Consider the following 21,206-nt stretch of genomic DNA (forward strand, 5'->3'; position numbering starts at 1 on the left):
ACAGCATATCTGATGACAAGACTGACTGACTGACTGAGTTTAGTTTTACGCCGCTTTTGGCAATATTCCAGCAACATCACGGTGGGGGACACCTGAAATGGGCTTCACACATTGTACCCATGTTAACAAAAGGTCTTGACAGCATATCTGATGACTAGAGAGTGATAAAACATCAAGCATTACAAACAGACAACCTGCCTCAAATCCTAGACCTTGTGTCTGGAGTTAAATTCAGGTAATTATTGGCTTACAAATAAGATCCCAGTTAATGACCAATGCTGATGTAAAATGTCCACAGACATTAACACAACTGAACAACACAGATAACCATTGTAACTTGACACTGCTTGTACTCATCTCCGCTGAGTTTTGGAATTATGATCTGACATTGGCATTTATGTTCTTGTAACAAGTGAACATGCAGTAAATTGTACAACATGTTGAGGAAATTGTGTCGTTATTACAGTTAATGAGTCTAGACTATCCTTATTAAAAACCACATGAGTACCTCTAAAAAATTCCAGAGTGAGTGTGTGACTGAGTGAGTTTAATTTTACGAACCATTAGCAATATTCTAGCAATATCATGGCTGGGGACATCAGAAATGGGCTTCACACATTGGACCAATGTTGGGAATCGAACCCAGGTCTTTGGCCTGACAAGCGAACACTTTAACCACTAGGCTACCCCACTGTCCTCAAAGTGAGAATGGTTTTAAGCTGCTAAGGGCATTATTCTAGCATTATTCTAGCATTATTCAAGCATTATTATATTGGGTGATGTCAGAAATGAGCTTCATACTTCCCACATTGAGAATTGAACCCAGGTCTTCAGCACGTAAATTAGCGATTCCATGATCGTGGAATATTTTGCCGAAATGCCCACTTGGTGCAGAACTGTAATTATCTTGTAGGAAATCACTTCTTTTGCAATTATCTGCCCAGAATTTGTCTAATACATTGCAGAATCTTAACATGTGGGTCGCACGATGTTTTCAAACTTGTTAAAGCTGCTGGTTACTGACACAAACAGTTATTATTTCAATTTTACACTGTCATAATTAAACTATTCCAAATAATGATTAGCATGGATTGAGTAGGGGAAAATGAGCATGGATTAAAATTAAATTAAGATTGCCACAACATACACTGACACGAATTGATCAGGGATCAGTGGTAAGTACTTTTCTTGATATGAAACTTAAATTATTTTACACTGTAATAATTTAAACCATTCCCAATAATGATTTGAATAATTTATCTAATATGGATAACATAAGTATGAATTAAAATTAGATTGCAATTACATGAGTTTAACTAAACTAGCAAACACCTTGATCAATGCTTACAACCTTTCCTAATAAAAAACTCATCTTAGACTCTGAAATAAGTGTCTGTGAAATATTTGTCAAATTTCCCGATAAACCATCGTGGTCTGACATTCATCTCAAAACAAGTGGATGATACCATCAACACCATTCACATGGCTGGGTCACAGTGACCTACAGTCCCTAATGCTGCATAAACATAATCCTTATTGCACAGCTCCTGCAACAATTTTTACGGACTCATGACCTTTCCTGCCTGAAGATTCCCACAGGGTCCTACTTAAATTCATTTGCAAGCCCTTATTAAACTTGCATTAACGAGGACATATTTCACCACTTAATGCATGTTTGGAAGACTGGTTCTCAAAAAGCAATTTCTCTTGTTATGATGCAGAAGCATGTACTTGGCTACTAAATGGCAATCATTGGCTTGTTTAATCTCAAAATAAAGTCATAAAACACTATTAAACGGCTAGTCCTGTGACGGTTAGGAGAAACAGAATACAGGTAGGATTTCGGCAGGATATCAGCCAATTTTTTTCACATGCACGTAAGGAGAAGCCGCTCTCCTGAGTCCGGCACAAAAATACCCCACTTACTTTTTTTGCCATTTTTTTGTCATTATGAGTCTGAAATAATGCTGACGTAATGTTATCTTTAACTCTCAAGTGAGTGAGTGAGTGAGTGAGTGAGTGAGTGGAGTTAAACGTCGCACTTAGCAATATTCCAGATATATGGGGGCGGTCTCTAAATAATCAAGTCTGGACCAGACAATCCAGTGATTAACAACATGAGCATCGATCTACGCAATTGGGATACGATGACGTGTCAAATCAAGTCAGCGAGCCTGACCATCCGATCCCATTAGTTGCCACTTACGACAAGCTTGTGTAGCTGAAGATCAATTCTTATCCAGATCTTCACAGCTATATTAATTTCTAACTTTTATGATTACTACTTTGAAAGTTGTGTTAATATTTGATTCACTTCTGAGGATATGTTTCTGAAACTATATTTATTTGAAACCAGTCAAGAATAAGAAACATTGAAATTAGGTGCCCTTGGCAAACATGAAATAATCCTGATGTTTTTATTAAATGTTTACAAATAAATGCTTTTAGAGGCCAGACCACTTAATAAATTGCCAAAAGTAAAATACAGAGTATTTAGAAGGAATATTACTTTGACTGGTGATTCTATTTTTATTTTTTTCCCCTCCTGCCTTTAGGTTTTCTGAGGACAAAAATCCGTAAAACAAGAAATAAAATTGGTCTGGCCTTATGACAGTTGCTTGATGAATGTAAGCGCATGACATAACTTAGGGATTTTTTTCAAAGCCTTATTCATTTGAAAACAATAGCTTATCACTTTTCATACAGACAGGTAATACAAATTTGAGAAGAGGTGCCCATGGCAGTCATATTGGGAAAATATATATATATTGCTTTGTTCTAAACCAAGATATTTAGGTTATCATCTCAAATAGAAAGGTACACCAGCTAGATAGCTGTCTAAGCATTTCATTAAACAACAAGAAGACAAAGTCATCAATATCCCCCGCAATGGCAAAATACTCTTCATGATTATGTCTACGAGTTATGATTATGTCAAATATTTAGGTGTGTATATAGAAAAGTGGAAGGAGAGTATTGAAAGGTTTTTTAAGTTATGCTCCAGAAACGAGCACTATCACCAATTTCAGTGTATGTCAAACTTGTTGCCATGGAAACACCAAAAATATTTTATTCAGAATTCCAAAACTACCAAAAGGCACCAGTACACCACCAGACCAATCTATGTGTCAAGTTTGGTGAAGAAATAGTGAACGGTTTTAGAGTTCTGCTCCGGAAAAGTGTACTACCACCAATTTCAGGCTAAGTCAAAACTTGTTGCCACGGAAACGCCAAAAATATTTTATTCAGAATTCCAAAACTACCAAAAGGCACCAGTACACCATCAGATCTATCTATGTGCCAAGTTTGGTGAAGAAATAGCGAACGGTTTTAGAGTTCTCCTCCGGAAAAGAGCACTACCACTAATTTCATTCTAAGTCGAACTTGTTGCCATGGAAACGCCAAAAATAGTTTATTCAGAATTCCAAAACTACCAAAAGGCACCAGTACAGCACAAGACCAATCTATGTGCCAAGTTTGGTAAAGAAATAGTGAACGGCTTTAGAGTTCTGCTCCGGAAAAGACAAATGTGCACGGACGGACGGACGGACGGACGCACGCACGCACGGACGGAGTCCATTTTAATACCCCCCGCAAAACGCGTTGCGGGGGATAACTAAGCATTATAATCTTTTCCTGTTATTGTGTACTGTTATCTGTGAAATATTAGTCTCCTCTTCAGAGCAATACCATTAGGTGGGAGTGAGTGAGTGAATGAGTGAGTGAGTCTGGTTTTACACCATTTCAGCAATATTCAAGCAACATCATGTCGGGGGACACCAGAAATGGGCTTCACACATTGTACCCATGTGGGGAATAGAACACAGGCCTTTGGCAGGACCAGTGTACGCTTTAACCACTGGGCTACCCCACCGCCCCCTTTAGCTAGGACATATTAATAACATAAACATGGAAACTTAAAATTGAATTCAGGAAATTTTATTATATTTTCAGGAGACATTTTCAATACCTTGACTAAACAGTTTTAGTTTGAGTTAGACTGACTCTGAGTTTAGTTTTACGCCGCTTTTAGCAAAATTCCAGCAACATCACGGCGGGGGGACACCAGAAATGGGCTTCACTCATTGTACCCATGTGGGGATTCGAACCCGGGTCTTCGGCGTGACGAGCCAACGCTTTAACCACTAGACTACCCCACCGCCCCAGTTTGAGTTAGAGGTTCATGGGTATGTGAGTGAGTATAATTTTACACCACTTTCAGCAATATTCCGGCAAATATCATGGCAGGGACACAAGAAATGGGCTTCACACATTGTACCCCTGTCGGGAATCGAACCTGGTCCTTCAGCATGACGAGCCAACGCTTTAACCACTAGGCTACCCCTTGAGGTTAAAGAGACGTGTTATCGCAGATATTAGTACTCTAACCACCCCTTATCACATTCATGACCATTTCACTTCAATACTTGTGTAAAGCTAAACAGTAATCCTTGTTTTCCTTCACAATCATATAAGAGGACACTGAAATCAAAGATGTAACTTTTTATTCACTATCATATATCTTGAAGGATATTTTCCTGAGTGTTTGTCGGGAATCGTACTGACATGTGGCTAAGCCGATGTGGCTAATGAAGATTTATAGACGCCACAATATTTCTCGTTGAGACATCTAAACTGGTGACAGTTTACAAGAGATATAAACACAAATACTCACAAATACCATTTGAACATAAATATGAACAAGAAACTTGACAACGGTGCCTTAAATATCTCAATATAGTATAGAAACCAATTCTAGTGAAAATATTGTCAGCATTGAATTAAATTTTAAATTTTTATTCAATTGTATCATTTTCCCCTGAAAAGACCACAAGGAAACATGAAATAAGTGGTTTTCACATTGAGTAAAACCTATTTTCAATACAAATTTCATAGGAGGTACACTTTTCTGAAAGACCAAGATAGAAGATAAATATTACTTTCTGTTAGATGTCCATACTGTAACCTACTGAAAAACTGAAGGTATCAACATGTCTGAAAGACCAAACACTCAATAATTTGTAAAACATAGAAAATATTTAATTCATTTGCTAGTAAACACAGTCTGATGCACAACAAATAGCCAGGTATATTGACTTCAGATTTGAGGTCAGAAGAAGTTTCAAAACTTACAAAATTATTTATAACAGCACATGAGAATGAAGAATATACATATACGTGATATCCATATTTATATATACTCATCTATCACTGTTGTCAAACCAACTGTAAATTTACCTTCATGTGAATAAACATGCTGTCAATGTTGAGACACATTCCTTCCATAGTCAGATACCTCAGTCAGGATAATGTCTCTAAACAGGCTTATTTTATGCATATACATCGTCTCATCCAGTCAGTATTTCCACTGGCCAGAGCTGGACACTGGTTTTGTTCATGTTGATATATTGATTGTGTAGCCCATTGTCTAAAGCTGACCTACATCTGTGGGCATGTCAACAGCATTGCTTGTGTTCAGGGGCCATGTCAGATCTGTCCCGAACATTTCACAAATACTGAGGGACCATGTCAAAAAAAAAAACACAAATCATTTCAACATTAGGCCAGACCAATTTCATTTCTTGTTTTACGGATTTTTGTCCTAAAAACAACTAAAGGCAGGAGGAAAAAAAGAAGAAGAAATCACCAGTCAAAGTAATATTTCCTCTAAAACCTAAACAATTTTAACTTTTGGCAGTTTATGAAGTGTATATGGGGCAAAAAGCAAGCTAAAAAGATATTCTTGTAAGTTTACATCTTTGGCCAATAAAAAACATTAGGATTCTATTTTTTGAGCGGTGAAAATTCATTTTTAATTTTTTCTTATTCTTGAAAAAATATGACCGACGGATCCGTAAAACAAGAAATAAAATTGGTCTGTCCTTAAGGTATTTTTTGTCTTGATCCTTACATTTTTTTTAAAGTTCTATGCCAAACCCATCCTTATGATGTTTGTACTGATCTGGGACCTGCATACAGGGGTTGTGGGCTAGCCTTGTGGTTAAAGTGTTGGCTCCTCATCCCAGATTCGATCCTCCACATGGGTACAATGTGTGAAGCCCATTTCTGGTGTCCCCCACCGTGATATTGCTTGAATATTGCTAAAAGCGGTGTAAAACCAAACTCACTCACTTACTCTGCATTCACCTTATCATTTCTAAACCAAAAGTGACATGTGAATATATACCATATCATCTTAACTATATACAGTGTACATGGCTATATACACCAGTCAGAAACCATGTTAAGCAAATACTTATCACTCCAATTTGGGACCACGTGAATTGATCTTTATCATCTGTCATTATCACTGCCAATTGACACAAGGATCATTTCATATCTATCCAAAATATCACACCCAGACCCTTTTGGGATTATGTCAATCAATCCCCATCAATCTGTCATCTTCCAGGCCATTTTGGGAACATGTCAACCAAAGCATATCATCTGCCCTTGTCATTGACAAGCTACATAAGGATCATTTCATATCTATCCTAAATATAACACCCAGATCCTTTTGGGATTATGTCAATCGATCCCCATCAATCTGTCATCTTCCAGACCATTTTGGGAATATGTCAATCTCTCCATATCATCTGTCCTTATCACTACTAAACTACACAAGGATAACGTCATATCAGTCCCAAAGATCACATTAAATGATCCATATCGTCTGTCCTTATCACTGCCGAACTACACAAGAATCATATCGATCCCAAATATCACACCCAGTCCCTTTTGGGACAATGTCAATCGTTCTTATCTCTATCATCTTCCAGGCCATTCTGACACAATGTCAAACGATCCATATTATTTGTCCTTATCATTACTGAACTACACAAGAATAACGTCATTTCCATCCCAAATATCACATCAGACTATTTTGGGACCATGTCAGGTGATCAATTTCATCTGGACCTATCACCGCCAAACTACACAAGGATCATGTCACACCTATCCTTATGATTTCCAGACTATTTTGATTCCATCTCAATTCTTATTCAAGCAAGTCCAGACAACTTATACCATGTCAAATCCATTCTTAACAATACTTGCCACTCAACAACCTCGATGAATCTTACACCAAGATCAATATGCACCAAGATTAAGGAATACCCTCATGTGGATCATCTTAATGGAAAATATCGTCTTTGATTAGCGATTCATAGTAATAGAAGTCGAGATTTCAAACAACTTGACCATAAATTACTGGAGACTTTGTGAGTTAACCCTCTTAGAATCAAATCTCAAATCTCAATCGATAGCCAAGATGGTGTTTCCTGGGAGGTCCATTCTTACTGAAGTGCCATTGCTCTTACACAGACTAAAACTGAATAACATTTCACAGCTTAAAAAACACATCAAAATAGTTTAATATGCTATTCTTGGCATGGAAATTATAGAAATATGTTGATCTCTGAACTGTATCATTATCACTGATATAAATGCTAAATGGTAAAAAGAAAACTTGCCACATAATGAAATCTTGACATGTTAAAAATGTAAAAATGTTAAAATGTTCAACTTTCTTAATTGGTAACATCAGCTTCACTGATTATTTTTGAACTGCTTTTAACTATACTACTGGTATGGTAAAAGAGGGTTAAAGATTTGATTTACAGTGCGGCTTTATTGATCAACTTGAAGTTAGATAAGACAAACGTTGACAGCAATGTGTTTAAGTGGTTGGCAAACAAAGGGCATGCACCAGGTGCCTCCATATTGAAAGAAAAGTTTATAAAATGTAATTTATTTGGAAAAGAATACATATATCACCACCTGGTCAATGGGTCAGGTAAACTTGTAACACCTGTTAAAGTTTAATGCACAGACTAGGGTCCTGATCAACAAAGCATTAGAAGCAGTGTAAGTCTAAAGAAAATAATAGAGTTTTGATATCCCAATAGGAGAACATGAGTGGTTGAGTGATTGGTTGAGTGACTGGTTGAGTGATTGGTTGAGTGAGTGAGTGGTTTGTTGTTTAACGCTCAGCAATATTCCAGCTATATGGCGGCAGTCTGTAAATAATCAAGTATGGACCAGTGATTAAATCCATGAGCATCGTTCTACGCAAATGGGAGAGTGGTTGAGTGATTGAGTGAGTGGTTGAATGAGTGGTTGAGTGAGTGAGTGGTGGAGTGGGTGGTTGAGTGGTTGAGTGGTTGAGTGAGTGAGCGAGCGAGCGCGCGAGTAATCTTTCAGTAAGCTCCTTTTAGCAATACTCCAGCCATACCTGAACTATCCAAGTCATGATCAACTTATATAAAGCATTTAAGCAAGGGCTGTTGCTGTGATCCGTTTCTCATGGGATTCAGTGGCCCTGTCGTTTGAGTGACCATAGAAAGGCTAAAAGGTTGTTTTGTCAGAGTTCTGTCATGGGATGGGACTCATCCCCTTTCTCCTGATCAATTCTCATGCAATTCTTTAACGTTTGACAAAATTCTTCAACGTTTGCGTCATATTGACTTTAACTCCTCCCAATAAAGATGACTGGTCTATCTCACAGTCCCTGAACCACATTATTTGCCCTACTGCCTACCCCTCCCTGCAATGCTAAAGCCCTAAGTGAAGCAAGTCTAGATTTCAGCCAGGTTGAAGTAGTCCTGAAGTAAATATATCCAAGAAAGGTAGTCTAGAAAATGTGGCAAGTCTAGACCCTGAAGTATCAAATATATCCAAGAAAGGCCACGCAAGTCTAGAAAATGTGGCAAGTCTAGATTTACTCAGCTTCAGGAAAATGAAGAAAGTCTCAGGGCTCCTTTTCATTATAATTTTTTTTTTACTATGAACTTTTTTCAGTAAAATATGTTCATTTCAGAGAGTAGTTGTTAGTCTAGTCCTGAATCTCCCATCTCACTTGGGCTCCTTTTCAATTTAAATGGGTCTATTTGTTACTATCAAAATTATAATCTAACTCACTTGGGCTCCTTTAGAGTTAGCCTAAAAGCTGACATGTGATGTTATACCAGATAACTGAAGTGCTGTGCCAAAACATTAAACATCCAGTTCAAGGTCAGGTTCAAGGTCAAACTGAAGGTCAAGTTCTAGGTCAGAGGTTTTGTGATATATGGTGACAATCAATTTAAAGTCCATTACCCCGAGAAAACACTTCTACGAAACTGCGACAAACAAGGTAAAATAAAACCTTTTTCAACCTTTAATGTCTCGCAGTCCCTGTGTTACGTCACAGAAATCTATTACCAAAGACTGTAAACAACAATGTGAGAAGCAAACTATCCCTATAACTTGAAATGAGGACAATGCCTTACACAGACAGGTAACTGTATGCATTGATTGCCCTTCTGTTATAACATAACACGTAAACACTGACCCAAGCTGTCAGCTTGTCCTCCAGAGGATGTTTATATTTCTTGATAGGCGTAAGATTCGAGAGATAAACATCTCCCATGTATCACAAGTGTAACATAATAAGCGATGCCCTCTGGCCAACAGGATCTTCCCTGACTTGCAACAGTGATACACCCTGTGGGGATTCTGTTTTAGAATGGGTCCTCATCAACCGATGATTGTTGTACAGAGCTATGTAATCGATTGGCTTGTCAGGCTGCGACTTGTTGGACTGAATGTCATCATGCTCTAAAAGTGGTCAATGTTCCTGTAGTTGTTCCAAGTTGATACTGTTGTTCCACACTGATATTGTTGAACCATTGATACTATTGTTTCACACTGATACTGTTGTTCCACACTGATATTGTTGAACCATTGATACACTTGTTTCACACTGCTAATATCAGCATTGTAAGTTGATACTATTGTTTCACACTGATACTGTTGATTCAAACTGATACACTTGTATCACACTTGTATCACACTTGTATCACACTCCCAATGTTATTGACACTGTTGAATCACATTGATAATATTGTTTCATACTGTTCATATGATTGTTCCACATTGATACTATTGATTTACATTGATACTATTGTTTCACATCGCGAATATCATTGTTAATATAGACACTGTTGAATCACATTGATACTATTATTTCACACTGTTTAATGTAACACATGGATACTGTTGAGTCACACTGCTGATATCATTGTTCCACATTGATACTGTTGTTCCACACTGATATTGTTGAACCATTGATACACTTGTTTCACACTGCTGATATCATTGTTCCACATTGATACTATTGTTCCACATTGATACTATTGTTCCACATTGACACTATTTCACACTATTAATACCATTGCTGTTCATTGATATTATCATTTCACACCACTAACATCATTTTTTGAAATTAATACTACTTTTTCACATTGATATTATTGTTTCACACCCCTAGTGTACAGTACACAACCCTATGCACTTAAAAGAACCCACGAATCCATTGGTATATGACCAGATGGTGGTCACATGAATACGTACAAACACCTAGTTGCGGGTACAGCAACGTGCAGTGAACTTGGACAAAGTACTATGATTATGTGTCCCAGTCCACCCAGCTGTGACTGGGTACCTCATAAGGATGGGAAAGCCACATTAACTCGGTGCGCCTAGTGGCAGCAAGAGTTGTATGGTCCCCAGGGAGTTGAGATTGATAATAAGATGTGCCGTTGAGATTGACATCCAATGATCAGGGGGAAAAATACCAGCACCTTGAGCATGCACTAGTGCATGGATATGTGCGCTATATAAATATCCAATGATAATAATAATAAACAATAATACAATTGTTTCACATTGATATTACTGTTACATATTCACACGGATACTATTGTTTCACATTGATGACATAAATTTACACTGATATGTTCCTGTTTCACAAGGATAATATTACTTGACATTGATTCTATTGTTATACATTGATACTGTTCTTCCACATTGATTCTATTGTTCCACGTTGATACATTTCTTCCACATATATACTATTGATGCTCATACAAACTAGTGTCCAAGATTTATACAATTGCTCCTCAAGATACCATCTTGTCGTTCATTGATAATATTTCTCCACATAAACACAATGGTTCCACACAGATACCACAGTTCCATGTTGTTCCACAACCCTATTGTTTGACACAGTGTTCCACCTGGGAGTCCTCCCTCAAACTTTGACACATAGTTACACATGTCTACAATCACGACCTGTCAAACTCTCTACTGAGATTTACACTTTCCTTGTCAATTTCCTCATAAAAAAATATGCCTGTGACCATACAACATATGAAATACATCACTTCAGCTTATTCCAAAAAGTGTCCTCACATGAACTTGCCCAGACACTCCACAACTTAAACAGGTCAACAATCTAAGACAAAAATCTCTTTCCCAAGTAAAGTGTGGCATTAATACCTTTTTAGACCTTATTTTCCCACCAACTGAACCATAAAGACATAAAGACCAAATATTTTGGTTCAGGTTACCGTCAAAGAGTGTTTTCATTACAACTATTGCTGTACATGTAGTACTTTCTGGTTCAACTCTGGAAAAGTAAACTAAACTTTGATAAAAAGTTGTCAACAAATTCCAAAAATAACCAAATTTATAATTTCTCCAAAAACATGTTTCTTTTCACCCTAGCACAGATCTGGTTATTTAATAACATAAGAATAACGACAGAATTCCACCACCATGCCTTCAAAACAAGCTGTCAAGCCAAAGCCTTAATCCAATCAGTACGAAAACAGACTATAACACATGCACTCTTCTGACCTCAAATCTTCTGGTTGAAGGAACCAAAAAATCTTAGCCCATTGTTGAACCTGAAAGAGTCACCTAACCAAATCTGGTGTCTTGTTTACCCTGTGAAAGAATGTGTTAATCCCATCATCATCCTCGGATGAATAACATGATGAAAGTTTTAGACACAGGCTTCTCAACACAAACAAAATTCTGAATCGGATTCTTATCTTGTTGAAGGAGCATTTCTTTTTCGTGAAAGTAAATATTCCAGGTCAATGAATATACTGTACTTAATGTATGGATCTGTCCAGTATTTGTTTTGAATGTTTATCAATATAAAACATCAATGCAAGACAAAAATTGAATATTATCCAAGGAAATTCCATTTGGTGCGAAAGGCAAAATTGTGGTGAAAACCACATAAAGGGATCAGTGAAAATTCAATTTGCTTTTTTTGTGGCTTAACACCCCAATCAGTAACAGTTCAGCTATATGACAGCGGTCTGCAAATAATCAAGTCTGGACCAGACTGTCCAGTGATTGACATACTGCACAGCGAACCATGCATTTGGGATAAGATGACATTTGGCAACCAAGTCAGGAAGCCTAGCCACCTGATCCCGTTGGTCTGAAAATCAGTGATAACACCAGGTGTTTGTGAATATCAAATGTGCCCCAAACCTTTATCACTTGGACTTGTGAACAGACCCGGACAGTCAGTCCAGTCCCTGTAGGATAGGGTTTACCTCACAACTATGAGATAAGCTAGAAGTGAAGAGGACGTCTGTTGAAAACTATTATATTTTGTGACTATAGTCAAAACAGGAGTTAATGGCTGAGATGAAATAAATGTAAGGTATTCCGAAGTCGTCATACTTTTAAGCTATTTCTACAAAAACTCCACTGTACCATCTCAAAATGTTCTACTTTACTCAAACGAAATGGAGCAAATTGAAATACATCAAGTCCACCTAGTCTTCAGAATGAAACGTTTTACATGTTAACTTCCTTGAGAAACATTATATTTAGCTCTCTTGATACTGAGGACAAAATACTTTATTTTTGCAAAACTGTCAACAATGGTTTCAAAGGCAGTGATTATACTAATGGCATTCAGAGAGTTTAATCATTTTCTATATCAGCTGCTCACTTGAAACACCTTTAAGTTAGTATCTGTGGAAAAGAACCTGAAACCCTGAAAAGTTCAAACACAAATCTTCAATAAAAATAATCATTATAGAAATATTATAAAGATAATCAGGCATAATTTTGAAAAACATATACACCAGTGATTTCAGACATGGTGAAAAATAAATCACCTATAATTATCGTTGATTTTAAGAAGTTATCATAAAGGCATGAACATTCATAGCAGCAAAATATAGTACTCACTCACAGCAGAGCTTGTCATGAATTGAAAAAAACACCACCACAATGGCTACCTGGGTGCTCTTTCCCCCAATGACAATGACCGTACTAAATCAGCCAATCACGGACACTATCACATTGTCATATTTCAAAAGATCCGTACAAGCCTCTGTCAGAAGTCTGGGACTCCCTATTCATATATTATATTAATCACAGCTATATGTCATCAGACGAGACCTTGAATGACATGTCTAGTGACCCGCACTGGACACCAGCTCCCTGGACACTGTCCAGAATGTCCTGGCTTGCCAACTTCAGTTGTTGGCAAAATAAATGATAGGTTTTGTATTGTTCTCATGTTGTATTGTCCCAAGACCTATTTGTCCTACAGGATCGCTCAAAGGGAATGCTAACATTCCTTTGTAAAGTGTCAATGACAACAAAAGGCTAGCAGGCTATATTTTGCCTTAGTGTTAATTCACACTACACAGCAAAACTTGCCAAGACTCTGTTAAGAATTTTTCAAGCTCCTAAAAGTAATTTCCGTGGATTCTGAAGTAGGGTGTTTATGGTGGAATAATATTTTCTACTTTACCTTCAGAGCTGAGCAACTATTTTTAATCACAATTTCATTGACGGCAAACATCTGTATGGATGTAGAGCAAATTATATATACACCAAGATATTTGCTTTTTTTAAGCATCTAGAGGTAGTAAAAGTATGTTAGGATGACTTCTTGTTCTCGTTATTTCTGTTTGATAATGAAAAAGAAACAATAAAAATATTAAAACCAGATAGCATATCAGTTAAAGTGGGTGACACACATGCACCTAAATGAAATGAACCTAAAATAAGGTTCACCAAATTTATGGAGTCATTTTTAAAAATTATCTCCTTGTTCATTTAAAAGATGATAAGAAATCTGCATCTCCTATCAACGACTTTAAAACAGCAACATTTTGGTTAGTGTATATATTAAAAGTTTATTATTCCTGCAAACACCATTTTGCTTCCTTTATAGCAAGTCATGTTTATGCTTTGTATATGCCCCGTGTTTCTGTACAATAAAGTCATCTTCTTCGTCTGCAACCTATTTATACAGTTTACGGCATTCGTCGTAACGTTTTTAATCAGCGCAAGCTAATTAACGTACAAATCAGAAAACTTTTTGGTTTGTTTTAATGAGGTGACAAAATTCCATTTGCGTGAGGGGTGTTTTTTATCAGTTAACATTAAGTCTATAAATCTTTTATTACCCTGTGTGTTTTGAAACTTGGGTCTTCAGCCTGTGAGTAAATGTTTAAACCACAAGGCAACCACACTCTGCACCTTAGCTTTACGAGGGAGGGCAAACATTCTCCCACCATTATCATAGACATGTGGGACACCAGATATGGTTTTTTACAGTCCAAAGAACTCATGCTTTATCCACTTGGTCACACAACTTCAAGCTGAATGCAAATAATTTCAAAACAGGTATAAATGAAGTTGTACATGAATATGTGTCGGAATTCTCCTTCTCTTTCTCATGAATTGTTATAATACTGTAAATGTGCTGTGATTGTTGCAAGTATTCTGCCTTTTATACATGAATGACCTGACAAGGTGAAATGTGAAGGGCTAAGACTGCCACCTTGGAGAACCCACAGCAAAGGACAGTCAAGATGGTGACATAAAACACTACTTTCTATTTAGTGCCTTTGTTAGAACTAGCCCATTATTGCAAATCAAGCAAACAATAGGCAACAGAATCACACCTAACAACTGAACTTGCTTTTGTTCTGTAAGTTGTAAAAAGAGAAAATACACATTTTGAATTTCCATCAATTTTGATAAAGCCACACAGGGTAAACAATTTCAAGCTGTAAGTGTGTATAGATTTATAGTCAGCAATGGTTTGAAAGAAGATATAGCTATAGTATATTTCCAGGTTACTAGGGCATAATTTGTGAATGTCTTTGAAAGCAGGAATTATAATGAAACCTTACCTTGTCCTGCACCGCTAAACATAATGAGAGGTATTTTGTTGCATATCACATGCAACAGGTATGAATGGAATAGTTGGGATTGTTAAAAGTTGTAGTCCTTTGTTTGAAAAACACATTTGAAACCGTTCAACTTGCAGTGGAACTCATATGTGTCAGAGGCATGTGAGATTGTTAAAAATGGTAGCTTGTGAAGACAATAGCCTGGCACTTGAACAGGGAAGCTAGCAAGTTGGAAGCAAACCTATTGTAAGCTATAATACCCACAGGGAGACATGCACAGGTTGCTGGAGACCTATTGTAAGCTATAATACCCACAAGGAGACAAGCACAGGTTGCTGGAGACCTATTGTAAGCTAGAATCCCCACAGGGAGACATGCACAGGTTGCTGGAGACCTATTGTAAGCTATAATACCCACATGGAGACAAGCTCAGGTTGCTGGAGACCTATTGTAAGCTAGAATCCCCACAGGGAGACATGCACAGGTTGCTGGAGACCTATTGTAAGCTAGAATACCCACAGGGAGACATGCACAGGTTGCTGGAGACCTATTGTAAGCTATAATACCCACAGGGAGACATGCACAGGTTGCTGGAGACCTATTGTAAGCTATAATACCCACAGGGAGACAAGCATGGGTTGCTGGAGACCTATTGTAAGCTAGAATACCCACAGGGAGACATGCACAGGTTGCTGGAGGCCTATTGTAAGCTAGAATCCCCACAGGGAGACATGCACAGGTTGCTGGAGACCTATTGTAAGCTATAATACCCACAGGGAGACATGCACAGGTTGCTGGAGACCTATTGTAAGCTATAATACCCACAGGGAGACAAGCATGGGTTGCTGGAGACCTATTGTAAGCTAGAATACCCACAGGGAGACAAGCGTGGGTTGCTGGAGACCTATTGTAAGCTATAATACCCACAGGGAGACAAGCACAGGTTGCTGGAGACCTATTGTAAGCTAGAATACCCACAGGGAGACAAGCGTGGGTTGCTGGAGACCTATTGTAAGCTATAATACCCACAGGGAGACATGCACAGGTTGCTGGAGACCTATTGTAAGCTATAATACCCACAGGGAGACAAGCGTGGGTTGCTGGAGACCTATTGTAAGCTATAATACCCACAGGGAGACATGCACAGGTTGCTGGAGACCTATTGTAAGCTATAATACCCACAGGGAGACAAACACAGGTTGTTTTGGACCTAGCATAAGCTTGAATCCCCACAAGGGGACAAGCATAGGTTGCTGGGGATCTATCCCAACATAGAATCCCCTCAGGGAGACAAGCACAGGTTGTTTGAGACCTATCATAACATACCATCCCAACACAGAGACAAGCACAGGTCGATGGCGACTTGCTGGGTCATAAAATGAACACATGCAGAAAAGCCCAGATTGCTGGAGACCTATCATACCATAGAATCCCAACAGGGAGCCAAGCACAGGTTGTTGGGGCCCTATCATAAGCTAGAATCCCCACAGGGAGATAGGCACAGGTTGTTTGAGCGTGTCACGGACAAGACATCATGATGTGTTATCAAGGAACAACATCACTGAAATCCCAAGCCTTCACTTATGCTTAACATGCCTTAAAGTTTATAACATAACAAGTTCATAATTTTCCTGTTAATTTCTATTATCAAAGCTGACAGATTCAATGACTCCCTCCCTTTTTTTTTAAATAAAATAACTCTGAAATCAATCATACCATTCCTCTAGGAAACTGCTGGACAGAGATATACAAAGTACTTACCCTCAACTGGCCACTCAATCTGGCAATCCTGTAAGGGTCATTCTCTCCTACAGTTTACGCATGTATATCTGAAAATGACATGAAATAGATGTTAGTCTGGAAGGAGATTGTACAAATGGATTACAAAAACCCAAGGAGAATGAAAGCTTAAAGACATTAACTTGATGAATTACTCTCCAGCTCCTAACAGAGCCCCTCACTTGATGAATAATTGACCGATCGGAGAGTGTTTACAGTAGTGATGCACGTTATTGACATCATTTTAACGAGTGTCCATTTCAATTTTCAAGGAAGGCTGTTTTATCATTATTCCAATAAATGATGTGATTTCTGCCAGTAAATTGTACCATAAAAGCAATTTGATTATAAAATTGCCTCTAATGATGCCTATTCAGTTAATATAACCTTTTAAGGAAACACCATTCAGTGAAAGTTTGTTGAAATGAAATATTGATGGATTTTCTATTTAAGTTTCGCTGATGTTATTTGTAACCATATTATTTTATTTTGTGCTGTTATACTTTGCAATTAAACATAAAGTACTTCTCTGTCAAGAAACTATTTTGACGTAATACTCTTCAAGGCTGCTATAATAATAGATGCAATATTAGCCTGATAAGAATTTTATGGATCAAAGACTAAAATTTCGGCATTAAAAATAGTCCAGTGATCCAATAGTAATTGAGACGACTTCCTTCCAATCATTTCCTTGAACTTATAGTCATAAAATGCAGACCAATAAAACTAAAACATGCAGAACTCCATAAATCCCAAACCAACAGCGATGTACACTGCAAGAGTGGTAAAAATGTCAGAACATAAAACATATTATTTTATTGTTTATGACGCTAATCTCTGACATAAAGACACTCCTTAACTTTAATATCTAGTCCCATCAAGTCCTATTGAATGGTTCAAGTCAGTAAATATATACTGACTCAGCTCAATATCTCTCACAAACTATTACTGCCCATCATCTAAAGGGTTTCAAGCACATGTAAAATGTGGACAACACTTTCTGTATCCCATGGATTTGGCCACCTTCAGACAGGAATTCCCGTATCTTAATCCTACAGGGGCGGTGGGGTAGCCTAGTGGTTAAAGCATTCACTCGTCTCACCAAAGGCCTGGGTTTGAATTCCGATATCTGAATCCTACAGGGGCGGTGGGGTAGCCTATAGTCTGTTTGTGGTGAAAACGTACCTATGAATTTCACTTTTAACAAAAAAGTAAATCAAATAAAGGGTAGTCTAAGTTAACGCTCATCATGTACTGCATGTGCATTTGTTTCACTGTTCCAACTACTGCGCTTACCCCCTTGTAATACAAACCAATATAAGCAATTTGAAACTATGACCGTTTGTAAAACAACTTTTTTCCTAAGTTGAATAAAAATCTAAGATTTAAATTTTCAATTGGCAAGCTAGAATTATGGGGATTCGCAATCTTAATTTCACTTTATTCCATTTACATATTTGTTTCAAGTGAAATTCACCGGTACATTTTTACTGCAAACACAGGCAAACAGATTATAGTGGTTGAAGCATTCACTCGTCTCACCGAAGGCCTGGGTTTGATTCCCCACATGGGTACAACGTGTGAAGCCTATTTCTGGTGTCCCCTGCCATGATATTCAAGTGGAAGAATATTATTTGCTTTTTTTTTTTACATCTTATCACCTTCATGTTGGCTTCATGGCTTTGAACACATGCCACACAAACCCCTGTCATCGACAGTCACCTAATTACCACCTCTGAACCAAACATGGTATACTGCAAGAGCTGACTGTGACACGGACCCACACATCGTATCTTTCCCAACACAAGCACTCCTGTCTAATTGCCTCGTCACCATATGGCATCAAGGAGACTTATCTATGATAAAACTTTCACAGCTTATATACCCTCTAACCCAAGGAGTAACCTCTAACCCCTGGAATAACCTCATACCCATTGAAATTAATATGTCAAGCCTGGAACTGAGGAGCCGGCCTGGCTCAAGGGTGACTGGCAGAAAAACACTTCATTCTGGTTTCTTTGCAATCAGCAAGTCTAGATAAGCGGGCAGTCTTTGATTGGAACAAAATATTTTAAGAATCTCTTTAAACACAGTGGGCAGTGGGCAGAGGGGTAGCCATGTTCACTCGTCACACCAAAGACCAGGTTTTGATTCCCCACATGGGTACAGTGTGTGAAGCCCATTTCTGGTGCTCCTCGCAGTGATATTGCTGGAATATTGCTAAAAGCTTCATGAAACTAAACTCACTTAATCACTCTTTAAAGACAAAATTTAACAGTTAATAATTTATTAGACAACAGAATGACTTAAACTTTGACAAATGACAAAATTAGGATTAGACTAACACTTAGTCTGTGAGTACATATAATACTGAGAGTAAAAGATCATTCCTTTTAAATTGGAAAGGAGCCCCAGTGAGATGGGAGATTCAGAACCTGAAATCTCAGAAATATAGATGCGCTCCATTCAGGGCTTTAACATTGCAGAAAGGGCTCGGTGTAAGGAAAAATAATATGGTTCAGGGACTGTGAGACAGACTAGTCGAAGACAGTCTCGTTGGAATCTATTCACAACGAGCCCATGATGAATTCTATCAAAAGGCAAGTCTAGATCAGCAGACAGTGTTTAGTGAGTACTATTTTACGCCGCTTTTAGCAATATTCCAGCAATATCACGGCGGGGGACACCAGAAATGGGCGTCACACATTGTACCCCTGTTGGAATCAAACCCAAGTGTTCAGTGTGACGAGCCAACGCTTTTACCACAAGGCTACCCCACCGCCCTGGCAGTGCTGAGAATGCCAGTGCATTATTTGGACAACTTGTTCATTTTGTCTATATAATCTAGACATTATGATTTAAACTTCTGCGAGCCTATTTCAATCAGTGCCTGAAGCCCTTTTAGTCCCCTATCTAATAACTTTCATAACTATTTCAACAGGTTTATTTCTTAAAAAACGAACATCTAATGGGACAAATCAGTTGCAATGAGGTTAATAATACTGATACTAGCGTTGGGAATTGTTTAAAATCTCAGAATTGATGATTGGTTAATTACAACCGATCAATCATCGAAAATAATTGGTTAGCGTCATTTATTAAATTCTCCTGGTTTTGTTTGTTAATGCACAAACAAAACATGCAGTTCTTTCCGGGGTTTTTTTCAAATAGCACAAAATTCATTTACAAATTTCACATCTTTAAAGGAACATGAATTTCCTCTGGAGTCTTTAAGATCACTTCAGTCATGACAAGGAATGAGCTTGTAGAACTTATGAGCTGAGGTGAAATTGGGTTTACCATCATGCTTGAGAATATTTCGTTCACATGACGACGTGCATGCGTGTGTATGTGTATGTGCGGCTGCTTGTACTAGCCCAGACTTAAGCTGGTGTTATAGTGCTAGCTCACTGAGATACCATGCCACAGTGAAGTATGAATACCCCACTCAGACACATTATACTGACTCCAAGCCGACCAGTCCTTGTTGTACCCATTAATGCCGAGTGCCAGGCAGGGACCAACAAGTACATGTACCATATTTTAATGTCTTTTGGTATGACGCGGTCGGGGATCGAACCCGCGACCTTCCGCTCTCCGGGCGGATGCTCTAACCACTACACCACGGAGGCGGTCTGTAGTGCTTATAAAAAGTAACAGACAAAGCCACCCTTGAGATAAATATTGTTATTGCAAACAAGTGTTCCAAAATTGTTTGTGCTCGATTATGAGAAAACATGATCGATTGCTTGGTCGTTTAGTCTTTGCGACCAATCTTCGATTATTTCAATTAATCGGACCACCACTAACTGATACTGCATCATGAAACTAATAATTAATCAAAGACCTTGTCCAGAAACAATATCATAATATCTGCCAAAAAAAGGCACTTCAACTCATATTAGACCCGTGAAGATCTGGGTTAGAATTGACCTTCAGTAACCCATGCTTGTCGTAAGAGGTGACTAAAGATCAGGTGGTCAGGCTTGCCGACTTGGTTGACACATGTCATCGGTACCCAATTGTGTAGATCGATGCTCATGCTGTTGAATCACTGGGTTGTCTGGTCCAGACTCGATTATTTACAGACTGCAGTCATGTAGCTGGAATATTGCTGAATGCGGCACAAAACTAAACTCACTCACTCAGCGAACATTACTAAAGCCCATGTGTGATTTGTTGAGAATAAGATACATGAGACTTATCAATGCTGACAGGTTGAGTAACAACAGGAATTCTGCACTGGCTTGAGACCCGGAATAAATTGGGATAAAGTGTGATCCTAAACTTGCCAGCAAATAAACTTGGCAAGTGAGGTTATTCTTATCAGCAGTTTATTTTGTTAGAATGTTAGCGCTGAGATATACAGTGTTTTGATTCTGCTACAACTAAGGTATTGAAAATATCTACTTAACTCTTATC

The 21,206-nt window shown here is 38.1% G+C and overlaps 1 protein-coding gene across 3 annotated transcripts in view; it reads right to left on the reverse strand.

Annotated features, from left to right (window-relative positions):
• LOC124280958 (D-glucuronyl C5-epimerase-like) overlaps positions 1 to 21,206 on the reverse strand; it is a 339,439-nt gene that overhangs the window by 101,646 nt on the left and 216,587 nt on the right. For all 3 annotated transcript variants that reach the window (XM_046716964.1, XM_046716963.1, XM_046716965.1), the window contains one exon: positions 16,767 to 16,834. The gene's annotated coding sequence lies outside the window, so the exon portion shown is untranslated. The remainder of the gene's footprint in view (positions 1 to 16,766; positions 16,835 to 21,206) is intronic.

This window comes from Haliotis rubra, unplaced genomic scaffold (assembly GCF_003918875.1).
Source record: "Haliotis rubra isolate DU_JTF1 unplaced genomic scaffold, ASM391887v1 Scf277, whole genome shotgun sequence".
Classification (NCBI taxonomy): Eukaryota; Metazoa; Mollusca; class Gastropoda; order Lepetellida; family Haliotidae; genus Haliotis; species Haliotis rubra.